This window comes from Pinus tabuliformis, chromosome 8 (assembly GCF_031772625.1).
Source record: "Pinus tabuliformis cultivar Carrire ecotype Pingquan chromosome 8, CPIR1, whole genome shotgun sequence".
NCBI lineage: Eukaryota > Viridiplantae > Streptophyta > Pinopsida > Pinales > Pinaceae > Pinus > Pinus tabuliformis.
This window is the reverse complement of record NC_142294.1, coordinates 1612321734-1612335491: the sequence shown is the minus strand read 5'-3', so window position 1 is coordinate 1612335491 and position 13758 is coordinate 1612321734. Positions and strand designations below refer to the sequence as shown.

At 29.3% G+C, this 13758-nt stretch overlaps 1 non-coding gene across 1 annotated transcript; it reads right to left on the bottom strand.

Moving 5' to 3' along the window:
• Window positions 1-13377: 13377 nt before the first annotated feature.
• On the bottom strand, window positions 13378-13480 carry LOC149242226 (U6 spliceosomal RNA). Its single transcript, XR_016246912.1, has one exon. It is a non-coding gene; the product is annotated as a U6 spliceosomal RNA (small nuclear RNA).
• Between the last annotated feature and the right edge of the window lie 278 nt (window positions 13481-13758).

Here is a 13758-nt window from a genome sequence, read left to right as displayed (position 1 = left end):
CTCCTTACTAGTTAATTTATTTCACCTTCTTCTAACTATCGTGTTTAATGTACACCTTCTATCCTACAAAATAAACATCATATCCCTTGTCCAGAACTGTAGAAACTGAAATCAATTTCATTCCTAAACCTGGCATGTGTAACACATCTGTAACACTGTTACTCTTTCCTGACTCCCTCTGAATGGTGACAATACCTCTCCCAGCAAGAGTACACTTAGACTTATTCCCCATTTCAACCTGGAAGCCCATCTTGTCTTCTTGATAACTAGAAAAAAATTCTCAACTACGGTCATATGGCACAATGCTCCATTGTCAATATACAATACACCTGCATATGTAGAGCTAGAGAGGAAATCAATGAGAGAATACTCATCTTCTAGTCTTGAAGATAAATCCTGAATGTCTGATGAAGTTATTGTCTACTACTTCCCCTTCTTATTTTCTCCATTATTCAAATTAGGACATTGAATAACATAGTGACCTTCTTGACTGTAACTAAAGCACTTGATTGTACTCAAGTCCTTTATCTTATTCTCTCCCTTGGACCATTTGTTCAATCCCTTCTTGTCTTTTTCATTTCCTTCTATGGTTAGGTTCTTTTCATCTTCATGCTTATGAGTTTTGCCATTACTGGTGCCACTATTGAGGATCAAGCTAAGCTCCACTTAAGTGAAATCACTCAATAGGAAATCCCAACATGATAGTGTATCCTATCCATTAATAACTTAAATGAAAACATCCCATTTATTTGAGAATTCATTTAATGTGATCTTCACAAGCTCATCATCTTCTAGTATAATACTAACAGTTGCTAACACATCTCTCACTACTATGAGTTTGGTGAGATAACTCATATCATTTTCCACTTTGTTTGTCTTTGTGTTTCTTAGATTTTCTCTGAGGATCAACTTCTTGTTTGTGGTAGCATGATTCATAACTACATCCCAAATCTTCTTCACTATCTCTAAATTTGTGATATGAGGGACTATATGGTCCTTGAATCCATCAAGGATTATCCTCTTGGCTTTGAAATCCTCTTTCTTATATGTTGAGAATTGTGCTCGATCGGTTGGTACGTCTATCACACTAGTCACATACTCCTTGAGACCATTCTCCTCCAACGACAAGAGAATTATGGCTTTCTAGATGCCAGAATTAGAGGCTCCACCTAAATTGTATTGATATCTTAAACCTTTGCACTTTATATATTCTCTGATACTATCTGAAATTTCTGAAATTTCCCTAATTGCAGTTACTGGAAATTATTCTTGTATCTTATGCAAATTATTTGTCTTTAGAAATTAATCAAGGTAATGAATGAATAAAATCACTATTGAAATTTTCACCAATAATAATAGGAACTAAGAAATAATACATGCATATAAAATATAGATGCTGATATTTCTGGACAATTATAGTCTTTAGAAAAACCCTAGTGTGGGGAAACCAGTTCTGCAGATGAGGGTTTATATTATTAATAAATCTTTAGGAAATTGAGAATTACAAAAAAAATTTGCCTCTCACTAGCAAAGATATAAAAAACATTTTTCTCCACTCCTACTAGAAAAATCAATCTAGAAATACAAGGTTTCATTCTACAAAGCAACATGGCCCACTCTATGTAATTTGCAGCTACTCCATCAACTTGTGCTAGTAGATTGGAAATGTGAATGACCTTCTCTTGAACTCACTCAATCTCTGAAAAGAATGTTTTGATAAATACACTACCTCCAACAACACACTCATTCAAGTTGCACCTCTTTCAACAATTGTCTCTCACAGTTGGAAATCAAATTGTAGCCTCAACAACTCGCATTGGGTAAACTAGAAATTTACACTAGTTGAATCAATCTTCCTTTTTCAGAATAATTGAACCTCCTTCCCTCACCTAGAATGATGTATTCTCTATGAATAAGTTCTCTGTAAATATTTTCCTTAATTTCTTTGTTGAAAACTTGTTGTTAGTGTCCTGCACACTATCATTGCCATTGCAAGTCTATATCTTGAATGTGATCTCCAAGTGCCCCATTGATCTTCTCTTATAACCTCTAATTGAACAACCAATGACCATGATCTAATCTCAATCAGTGGATAGGATCATGTTGAATCCTTCTCACAACTTTTCTAGAAGTCACTAGAACAAAAATCATTTTTTTCTCAATTAATCTGATTTAATTTACCACTTTTCCTAAGTTAGACTTAGGAAAATAATTAGAAACTAGCTAATTAATCCATTTTCATTAGAAACTTTCCAAGTCTTGGAAACAATTATCCTATTGTGTTCTTTAGCCTCATAGACACCAATATAGACTAGAACACCTATCTCAACTACAAAAACTAACATATTTGACACAGGGAAGGGCTTTAGAAGTGCAAAGATGATATTTTCATTGTTGATTTTTTTTTTTGACATAGTAATATCCATTTAATATATTTAACCATTTCTCAAAAGCATTTGCATCTATTTTACCTTCAAACACAAGGATATTATAGTTAACATGTACCTTGAACAACTTCACACCTTCAAAATTGCCACTATTTGAAAGTTCCTTGGTTGTTGTTGGAAGTTCTCAAAGTATATGGGGAACATTTTCCATCATCTATTCCTATATTGCAAGAGTGATTCCTTAAGCAAATACTTGGACGGATTTCCCAACCCATCATATCTCTTTTCTTCGGCCATGGGAAACTTCTTGTGTCAGTGAGAGTAATTGTTCGCAAGTGAAAGTAGCTAGAGACCCAACTCTTTGTACCTTGACTTCATTAGGGACATGCACCAAGAAATTATGAGGAATAAATTTCTCTGATACCACTAATATGGGTTGTACAAGTAATGAAATGAAAGGAAATAAATTAAATGCAACACATGAAGAAATATAATAGAAAGCACAATGGTATAATGAAAAACCAAGTTCTATTAATAAATGGAATAGAAGAGTACTATACAACACAAACTGGCTAGAATGGTGGTAGTTATCTATTAACAAAGAGAGATACCTACTTTTCACATTCACAAAGATTATTGCAAGAGGCCAAAAGAATGACCTTTTGACATAAAGAAATAATTTTGGAGGTCCAAAATGCTAACTCTAAAATATGAAATATGAAGTGCTTTAAGTGACACAATATGGTTAGTTGGTACAACAACTTGTTGAAGATGTAACTTTTGCATAAAATATCCATTTTGGGCTCACAATAAATTGTTGGAAAGAATTATTCGAGGACTACATCATTTAGTTCGTCAAAATGACCCCAAAATTTTGGAACCCAAAATCATAAAACAATTGACAAAAAAATTAAAAACTATTAAAATTGTAGAAGAAATGGATTGTCACTGATATCCATTTAATCAACTTATGTCATAATTTATATATATATATATATATATATATATATATATAAAATTATAATTATAATTATAATATTCCATAATTTATCTAATTATTTTATATATATCAATCATTCACCACAGATATTTCTATCACATTATAACAAACCACTCTCATATTTCAATTTCTTATATAAATATGTGATCCCTTAACTTCACACTCATACAAAATTATAAACTTAACCTTCTCTTCCTTCCTCGTTTTTATATTTATTAAATACCGATTGTATATTTTCATAGTTGAAATCTTATTGTAAACGGTTTTCTTTAAACAAATAAATAAGAGAACTAATTAATTTTTCCTGGTGGAAGTTTCCTCAGAGGTTTGTTAATTTTTATTATTAAATGTATGGCTTTAATAATAAAAAATTTCTTAATTTAATCATGAATCTACATTAATAAATCTAGGTATAAGGATACCATTTTTCTCCAATACAAACCTGCTGGAAAATAGGTAAGCAAATCTTATCTCTGCATGAAAAGGATAAACTAAATGAGATAAGATGGAAAACAAGTAAACAAACCTTATCTCTGCAGTAAAAGGGTAAACTAAATGAGATAAGATGCTTTGAGCATAAAATAATTAAACTTTCATAATATATAGCTGGCCTCTAAGTTTAAATATATTAATATTTATTTATATTGTATCATGGTTAATTAAACATAGAGATTCTACCATAAAATTCTTCTATAGATTTGTCGTCTTGATAATGAGTTGTGATACTTACTCTGGAACTTTGAAAAATAATAAACCCACGCGTGATTCCTTCTCCAATAGCAAACATTTCTCGTCTTGATAATGAGTTGTGATACTTACCCTGAAACTTTGAAAAAAATAAACCCACGCATGATTCTTTTTCCAATTGCAAACATTTTAGAACGTTTCAAACTAAGGAAAAAATAATACAGATTTAAACTTTAATTAAAAAATAATAATAAAACAAATTTTAAATTTTAATTAAAAAAAATATAAATCTATGGAGAGGAAGTCTGTCCACGCACTGTATTGTCAAAGGGTTGTTGTTGATTCCATTTCGTTACCCATTGTATACAGAATATATATATATATATATAGGAAAATAAAAAATAGGTTAAAGATGTGATGCAGTAAGTGGATGATAGTTTAATTATTATTATTATTATTATTATTATTATTATTTTAAACTTAGAAGTTGAATATCATATTTTCATTCAATGAAAAAGGATGTATGAAAAAATCATAATTGACTCATTCTAATTGATAATGATACAGACGCTCTGTGTGCAACTTACCTAAGTGCTTGTCTCACTATGGTGTGATAGCGACGTAAGCAATTATCAATTCTAACTCTAATCCAGTTCAAATAATATATCTGAACTTGACTCCTTCATAAGCCGGAAATTTCTCGTCCGTTTCTGATGACTAAAAATGTCATCCACCTGCGTGCATGCAACGCGTTCAGCTTCCCCATCGAATTAGAAGATGTTTCGTTGAAATAAAACGAGAGCCTTCCGTTGTTACGTATCCGAATTATATTAGGGGAGCAGCAGCTGAGCAAAGATAATAATGGGGCGCAGTACAGTAATGGCCTTACTTCTCTGCTTATCTTTACTTCTTCTGTCCGTGATAACAGAAGCTTGAACCCGTGCGGCCTTCTCTTTTTCGTCTCATATTGATGATGATCGTTATTTTCCACCACCCAAAGGTTTAATGATATTCAATTAGAAATCATATTACTTTTCTTGCATCTCCTAATAATTTCTTTTCTACATCTCCCATAATGATTTTTGATGTGTGATGTTTGGTTGCAGAAGAGGGATCATCGGGAGGTTGGAAGACAACGCTAAGAGCCACAAGGCGTTCACCACTTGTCCCGCCACCTCCTAAGGGAAATCCTCCTACAACCCACCAGCCGCAGTTGATCCCGCCGCCTCCAGCGATAGAACCACCATAGGCCAACAGTCTTCAATTATCATTGCAGGGTTTTGGTAAGGGATTCTTAACATGTATGGGAGATTTTAGTTCCATCCTCATTGCAACGTACCCTTGCGTGGGCGATATCTTCGCTGTATTTCGATATGGATACGGGGAAAGTTGGTTTATGTATAAGGTTTAGAAATTTATACGATAAAAAAATCTATCTGTGACAAATAGTAATTATAATGCAGGAAGGGTTGACTTAGTTATAAAAGGTAAGTTGAGTTTAATATTAGAAGTCAAGTTTAATGTAATTTGAGTTAAGAAAAGCAAGTTATGTCTAATGTTAATATTAAAAGTTAAATGTGAGTTTAGTGAACTCGAGAAAAGTTCAGTTAAGGTAGAAATTCCATGAATCCGTATTTAATAAATTTGGTGTTCGTATTTAGTAAATTTGGTGTTTATATCTATGTGGTTGGGTCATTGTAATGTGAAGTAAAGAGTGAAATTAGCTTCAATTTGGTGGATATATATGACAGAAAGTTTAATAAATAGAATATATATATATATATATATATATATATATATATATATATATATATATATATATATATATTTTTAATATTGAAATAGAAGCTTCTGCATTTATCATTCTTGAATGCATTGTTGTATTTGTATGTTTAGTTGGATGAGAAAATTCAAGTTTAGCTAGAAATTCCTTGATTCCGTATTTAATAAATTTAGTGTTTATATGTATGTGGTTGGGTCATTGACCACAATTTAATAAATAGAGGAATTTTTTTATTGAAATAGAAGCTTGTGCATTTATTATTCTTCTATTTGTATGTTTATCTCTATCTCTAACTTACATGTATATGTTTTTCTCTCCACTTGTATAATGACTTTCAATTTCATATTTACAGATCGATATGTATAATAGTCAAGTTCTCTCACAAAATTTAAATGGGATATAAATTGCATCATTGCATCTAACACTTGGATTTTAGGTTAAATCACATTCTTATCAGTTTTTTTTAATTAATAATTTTTCTTCTATATTATTAAGTAATTTTATTGTTATTTATGACATATTAATCATAAATCTAGCAACAATTGATAACATATTTTTTTAAAATGCAATTTTTTTTAGACTAAAAAAATTGACTAAAATTTTTTAGCGTAAAAGATTTGATCCCACTAGAAACTATATATATATATATATATATATATATATATATATATATATATATATGTGGACATAATGATATTTCAACGATATTTTTTTTTTCAAATATTTTATATAATGTATATATAGTTTTTTAATAATATATAATATATACATATTTAAATATTTTTTTTGAAATATTTTATCTATGAGTTACTTTGAATTTTATGTTATTAATAATAGTTTTTAAATGCTAGACATTAATTTGATATCAAGAATTAAATGCATAACATATCTCAACTTTCTTTTACTTTTAATTATTCCTCATATTTAGTTGTTGATATTGTATTGTGTTTATTTACTCTCTCTGTATATATAAAGTTGAGATTGAAATAAATTAGTCAAAGTGCATATTTAAAAACATTATTTGAGTTAAACACTGATATATTTAAAAAAATTGTTTAAGTCATGTATTGAGATAAAAAATGTTTTTTTTTTTTTTTTTTAAATTACATTATTTATATTCATTTTTGTTTTTCTTATTAAAGCTGACTTTTTCTATTTAAAGAATACTTATATTTTCAAAATGGCATGTGTCAACTCAAGGTTGAGCACAGATGAAATTACATTGTAGAATGAGCTTCTTCACTCAATCATATGAGCAATGCATATAAACATTGTACTTTTACTTTATAAAGCTATTAGTTGGCTATAAATAAGAAGTTTTTATTAAATTATATTTTTAGCAGCAGACCATCACTTGTTAAAGTTATCATTTTAGCTGGATACCAAGGATAAAACACTTTCTCTAAGCTAACTAAGGTATTAGGGTTAATACTAGGTTTTGGCTACAAAATCAGTTGCAGTAGCAACTCAATTCAATAATCATTCATTCCCCTCATATTGCACAACCTAAGGAACTGTATCCCATTTTTTTCATCATATTTCTTGAGGTTGTCCCACTTCTCTTCTAAGGCTCCAACACATTAGGAAGTCCTAGATTTGTGTCTCTAGGAGCTGAAAATACTATCATGGATTCTCCAAGGACACCCTGGCTTTAAACTAAGGGAAGTATGTCCCACACAATTCTCTCTCTAGGGCTCCAACCTTCCCTAAAAAAATTCAAGGAGAATTTTTCCCAATATTCACATTGAACATCCAAGCTATTCAGTTCACAAGGTTCTAGTGGTTAACTTACTTACACCCCACCTATTAAAATAACTATGGTTATTGTAATTATTCTAAGAACAGATAATGGAATAGTGTATTTTCCACTAAACTTAAACATTGTATGCATGGTTCCTTTTGACCAAGTGACACTAAAAAAAATCACCTCCCCCCTCTTGAAACATTGGAAATTACATGCTCAAATAAGATTTAGGCATAGGAATATAACATTATATTCTTTGGTTTAGCCTCTTATCTTAAACCCTTTCCTTATGCCCTTAGCCACCTTTCCCTCTTGTGGATTCCTAATCTCTTATACTTTTTTGGATAATTTTTTTTACAACACTAATTTATTTTATTAATTAGCATTTATGTACAAATTACAATATAGATTCTCTAGTATTTAACCATCATAAAATCTTCGAAAAACAAATATTATAACCACTTCAATATCACAACATACACAACATATCATCTCACTTGCTTATACATCATACTTACATATACATATGCAACTTACATATCAAACTAGAGATAATAATATATCTATAATAATATATCTATATCTATATCTATATATATATATAGAAAGATGACCCATTTTAATTATAATTATTATGTTTAATTAATATGTAATATGATTTACATATTTTATGTACATCACATAAAATTGATTCTTTGTCCCCAAGGAATAACATGGAGAAGTTTATGATTTTTTTTCCTATAATTATTTAACTTCATGTTTGGTGCTTCTGGTTGTTATTGTTGAAGAGGCTAAATGATGTTCTTTCTAAAGAACTGAACAAAATTATCAAAATTATCACATTATGAAAGTGTTGTTTGATGTTAATTTCTTTATTTTTAAAAGTTATATGGTTTTTAAATAACTAAACAAAATTATCAAAATTATCACATTATGAAAGTGTTGTTTGATTTTAATTTATTTATTTTTAAAAGTTATATGGCATATTATTTTTTAGTACTGATTTAAGTGGTATTCAGAAATTAGTCTATTTTTACTAGATTTGTGATTTGGTTGACAATATGGTTTTATATTTGAACTTCACCTTCCTATATTAGGATTTTGAGTGGAAATAGATGGATTATCATCTCCTTTTCAAGTTTAGATGGTTCCCTTATTTGTGGTTTAATATACAACCTTATATAAGATCCATAATTCAACTAAATCTATTATTAATAAATGATTGATTAATGTTTATTTATGGTCAAATTTTTCTAGCCCTTTCTATTGTGACTTCCTCTTGCTCCTTAAACAAGGACATGTAACATAATGTTCCTTTTTGTATTTCTATTCTTTTGTTATTGCCTAATGTCTTGTTCTCACCTGATTGTGATTTTTTTAATGGTTATATTTGAAGAAGTTAAACTAAATGTCTCATGATTACCTAAAATTTTCACCATTGTATTTTCCTTCAATAATATCTTATGATTACCTAAAATGTTCACCACTGCATTTTCTTTCAATAATGTCTCATGCTTCATGCTTTGTAGAACTTTTGTAGAACTTTAAGAACCATGTGATCCATTAAATTCCTACTTTCAATAATGTCTCATGCTTTGCTAGAATTTTAAGAAACATGTGATCCATTAAATTCCTACTTTCAATAATGTCTCATGCTTTGCTAGAATTTTAAGAATCATGTGATCCATTAAATTCCTACTTTCAATATTGTCTCATGCTTTGCTAGAATTTTAAGAAACATGTGATCCATTAAATTCTTACACTTGTGTGGAGTACTTAGAAGTGCTTTTTTCTCTTCCCGCTCGTTCTTTTCAAATGCTTAATGTGATTCCCATGAATTAAGTTTTTTTTCCATGGAAATAGAAAGATGATGTGACTTTGACTCTCACAACAATAAATTGAGTTACTTCTATTAAAGCCACATGTTATTGTATTTTGGAGTAATAAGTTGATAGATTTATTTTTTGTGGTACATTTTTTTAATAATTCCCTGCTTCATTTTGTTTAAATTAATATTTTTCCCAGTTATATTTATAATTTTCTTTTTGTGATTATAGAATAGATAAAAGCTTTGTGAATATACAATAGATAAAATATAATTTTAAATATAAATTTTAAATATAAATTGTAAAATTCTCATAAAAATCTTATTAAGTTTTAGTAAGACAAATTATTAGAAAAGTGATGACATTTGTCTATTCATTAACTTATTCCATTTTAGTTTAAATTAAATAAGATATTATTGTTAGTTGGATGATATCACTACAAAAATTATAATATGTAAAAATGACAAGGAAGGTCGATATTATGGTTAGTTGGATGATATCACTACAAAAATTATAATATGTAAAAATACCAAGAAAGTCAAAACACATCCTAATGAATATCTAAAAGAAATAAGAAGCATCTAAACGAGTGGAATATCAAAAAATGTAATGAGATGTAGAAGGATGAAGAGGCATAAGAAAGAGGAGGTTATTTTTATGGGGCTTGTTATAGAGAATCATTTTTAGCATTCAAGGCTTTAAAGAAATGTGTGATGGACATGAAGTTATGGGACTCAATGAGCCTATGACATCTCATAGATTTGATGTGAGATTGGAAAATGGTTGTGGGGTTTCTTTGAACTAGTTTTAGAGGGTTGTATGTGAGAGGTAATAAACTTGTTGCATGTTAGTTTAGGGAATTGGTCTTTCATAACATTATGATATATCCATGGCTAAAAATCCATCAATGAAAACAAATGAGCATTCAACATTATAAGGGAGACCATACTTTCGTGAACTTAAAGCAACTCTTTTTCCATTTGGAATGGTGGCTCGAACTTGTTAAAATATGTCCAATTACCTTCTCTCTATCTCTGCAGACTTAAAATATGTCTTTAACTTGCCAAAAAAGATAGAGCAATTGGATTAGCCTTCTTGTTGTGTACGGCCAAGGAAGCAAATCCTGAAGTAGATTTAAGGCTTAGCAAAACCACAACTATGGTTTTTCCTCTTTTAGAAGAGGACTTTTAGAATGCAAGAATTAATCTAAAATGCAGATTTATGTTAGAATGCAAGCAAAAGAAAAAAAATCCTAAGCCTGTCTCGATCAGGAAGATGTAGATTTAACCCAACCGAGAGCAAGATATTAACATAATTGAGATTTTAACATGTCTAGTTTAAGATGAATATGTAGCTAAGGAAGTAGCTCAATTAACTAGTATTATAATTATTGAACATGTTGTTCAAATATCTATTAACAATGATTGATGAACTAATAACATTAGAAAGTAGTTCTCATAATGCCAATGGAAATTAGATCAGAATTAGATGACAGATTTCTGAGTAAATAGTTACTCAGAAATATGGTTTTAATATATCACAGCAAAAGATTCAACTGAAAACAGATTCATAAGACAATACAAATTAGATACCTAAAATGTAAAACAAGTATTCATATTGACAGTAGTGCAAAATATAAATCCAATTAACATAATTATGCCATTAGGAATGAAATTCACATTAAAAATAATAGTATTTCTAATACAAATTTATTAAAACCGGGTCTCCTTCTCTGTTCTTTAAATCTAATCTCCTACAATCTCTTCCAAAACATAAACTCTGCTGCTAAAAGAAAGAGTTCCAATAGTGCAGCCTTTGTCTCTCATACACAGTTTAGAGTGAAAAGAGACAAATCCCAATAATCCCAATATCTAAGATTGATCCTCTCTACCTACAACATGAAACCTCTATTACAATAGCGCTTTCAGAATTATAGAATTCAGAAGAGATGAGACCTTATTACATTATTTAAAATCCATATTTATAATTACAAATCAAAATCAAAATGAGAGAACTATTTTGGAAAATGAATTTTCTCCCATAAATTTGATTAGCCACCATTCTTTTTCCTCTCTTATTGGAGAAATAACATTGATCCAAATATTATCTTCCTCATCTCCCCAATTGTTCTCCTGCAAAAAAACAATCAAAATTAAATTAAAAATGCAAATTAAAATTAAGAATACTAAATTTGGGAAACAAACATCTCCAATCAAAATTGAATTAAATAAATAAATAAAAAGAAACATGAGCTTTCCATTAATCTTTGTAAATATATTGCTTTTCAAAGAGAACATAAATGAATGGATCTACAATCAACAATGTTTTTGAGAAAATGAAAATGCAAAAATTAAACTTAGAAAATTAATTTTCGTTACAAATTCAGAGCTTAATCTTATACTAAATTTTATACTCATTTAATGACCGAATCTGGTCATGCAACCACTTAAGAGATATTTTCCATTTTATTATATATCTAATGAGCCATCCTTGGCCTCATTTGGCCAAACAAAACTCAACTTATGAGCTTCCAAAGTTGAAGAGTAAAAACTACCAAAATTTTGGAAAAATTGCTACCTAGGCCAAATTTTGAAACAAAAAAAAGTCAATTAAAAATCTTAATTCTAATCCTAATTATCTGTTAATTAATTATTTTATTAACTAAATATATACAATTTAGTTACAATTGAAAATTAAACTAAATTAATTACAAATTAATTAATCAAAATTATTAAACTAATTTATTAAATTAATGTTATAATTAAAAAATGAAATAATTTAAATTTAAATTATTTTGAAATATATTAAAAAAATTAAAAGAGAGGGACACATCGGGTTACCATAGTGGCTATTGGTCCCATATGGATGGATGGGGCATAAGTGGCATTTGGGCTCAATGTATGATCCATATACAATGAGGAGGGACCTTTTTATGAAGTGAGAGGAGTAAAGGTGGATGATTTACCATATATTAAATTAGGTGATATTATAAAACATGGAGAGGAGGCTTTATAAGTAAAGGGGTATTGGCGAAATATAATATCAGAGGTTTCTTTTAAGGAACTCTGATATTCTAGTTCCCCAATACTTCGATATACCATTTGTTATAATAATTAATATGTCACTGTCCAAACATAAGCACACTGTGTGTTTGGAGTAGCGAATTATTTTTATATTGAATATTTGTGCTTTGAAGGACCTTGAGAATTTTTAAATGAAATGAAAGTTTCGATATAACATGCCAAGGGAGCATCAGAGAAGAAACAAAATAAGAGGTGAGGTGACATGGGGCCTATATGGAGTGGATCCCTTCCATCATAAACTATAACCCCTAGGTAATTTAAAAATTCGACAAAATGAACTATAACCACTTTGTAATTTTCAGATTTCAGGTCTCGTAGTTTCTTTTAAAAATTGGGAATTGGAATTAACTATCGAGATCCTAAAAACACATAATTTTAATTGTTCTACAATTTGGCTGTGGTGATTATGTAGGACCGTTAGTGAAAAATAAATTTATTAGTAAACATTAATTAAAAATTGATATTTACAAATAATTTACAAAAATTAACATAATATAATTTTTTTACATTTTTTAGCTGTGGAAGTAAAAATGATCAAACTTCGAATGAACACCATTTGCAAATCGTGCATCCAAATGATGAGAGGAAACAAGAACCGATGGAAAGCTTGCAAAAAATCAAACTCAATGAAGTAATCAAAATAGATATTTGATTAAAATAAAAAAATGGCAAAATTGTAGGACACTTAACCAAAAGAAAATATTAGAAAGGTGATTTAGCCAAAATTTTCGGAAAGGTTTCCCATTATTTGAAATAAATCAGTAGAAAATGGGGGTGTTGAGTTTTCACCTCAACAATTGGCAACACACGTGGAAGAACCAATTATCTCTGGTTAAAAGTGATGAACTTCAATTTTTTTTTTTTTTTTTAAATTTGGACCATTTCTCGATTTGTGCGTGTCATCCTTGCGCAGGGGCCATGCTAATCTTCTCTGTATCGTTCCAATTTTATCGGATGTCTCCGAAGAGACGATGAACTTCAATTTACCCAAAGGTTAAAAATGATTAATTCTTTTAAATTGCCAAACAATAAACATATCCGAGGGTCCCACATCAATAAATAAGCAATCTAACTTTTAAAAGATAAGTACTCAAAACAGACAGAGCCTAAAATCATGAATCCAAATTTTGGGAAACAATTTATTATTTAAGATTACCTCATATGAAAAATAAAAGAAGGTAGAGAGAGGAGTTTTTTGATAAATAATATATCCAATGTTATGAATGTTCTCTAACATTTCTTCATTTC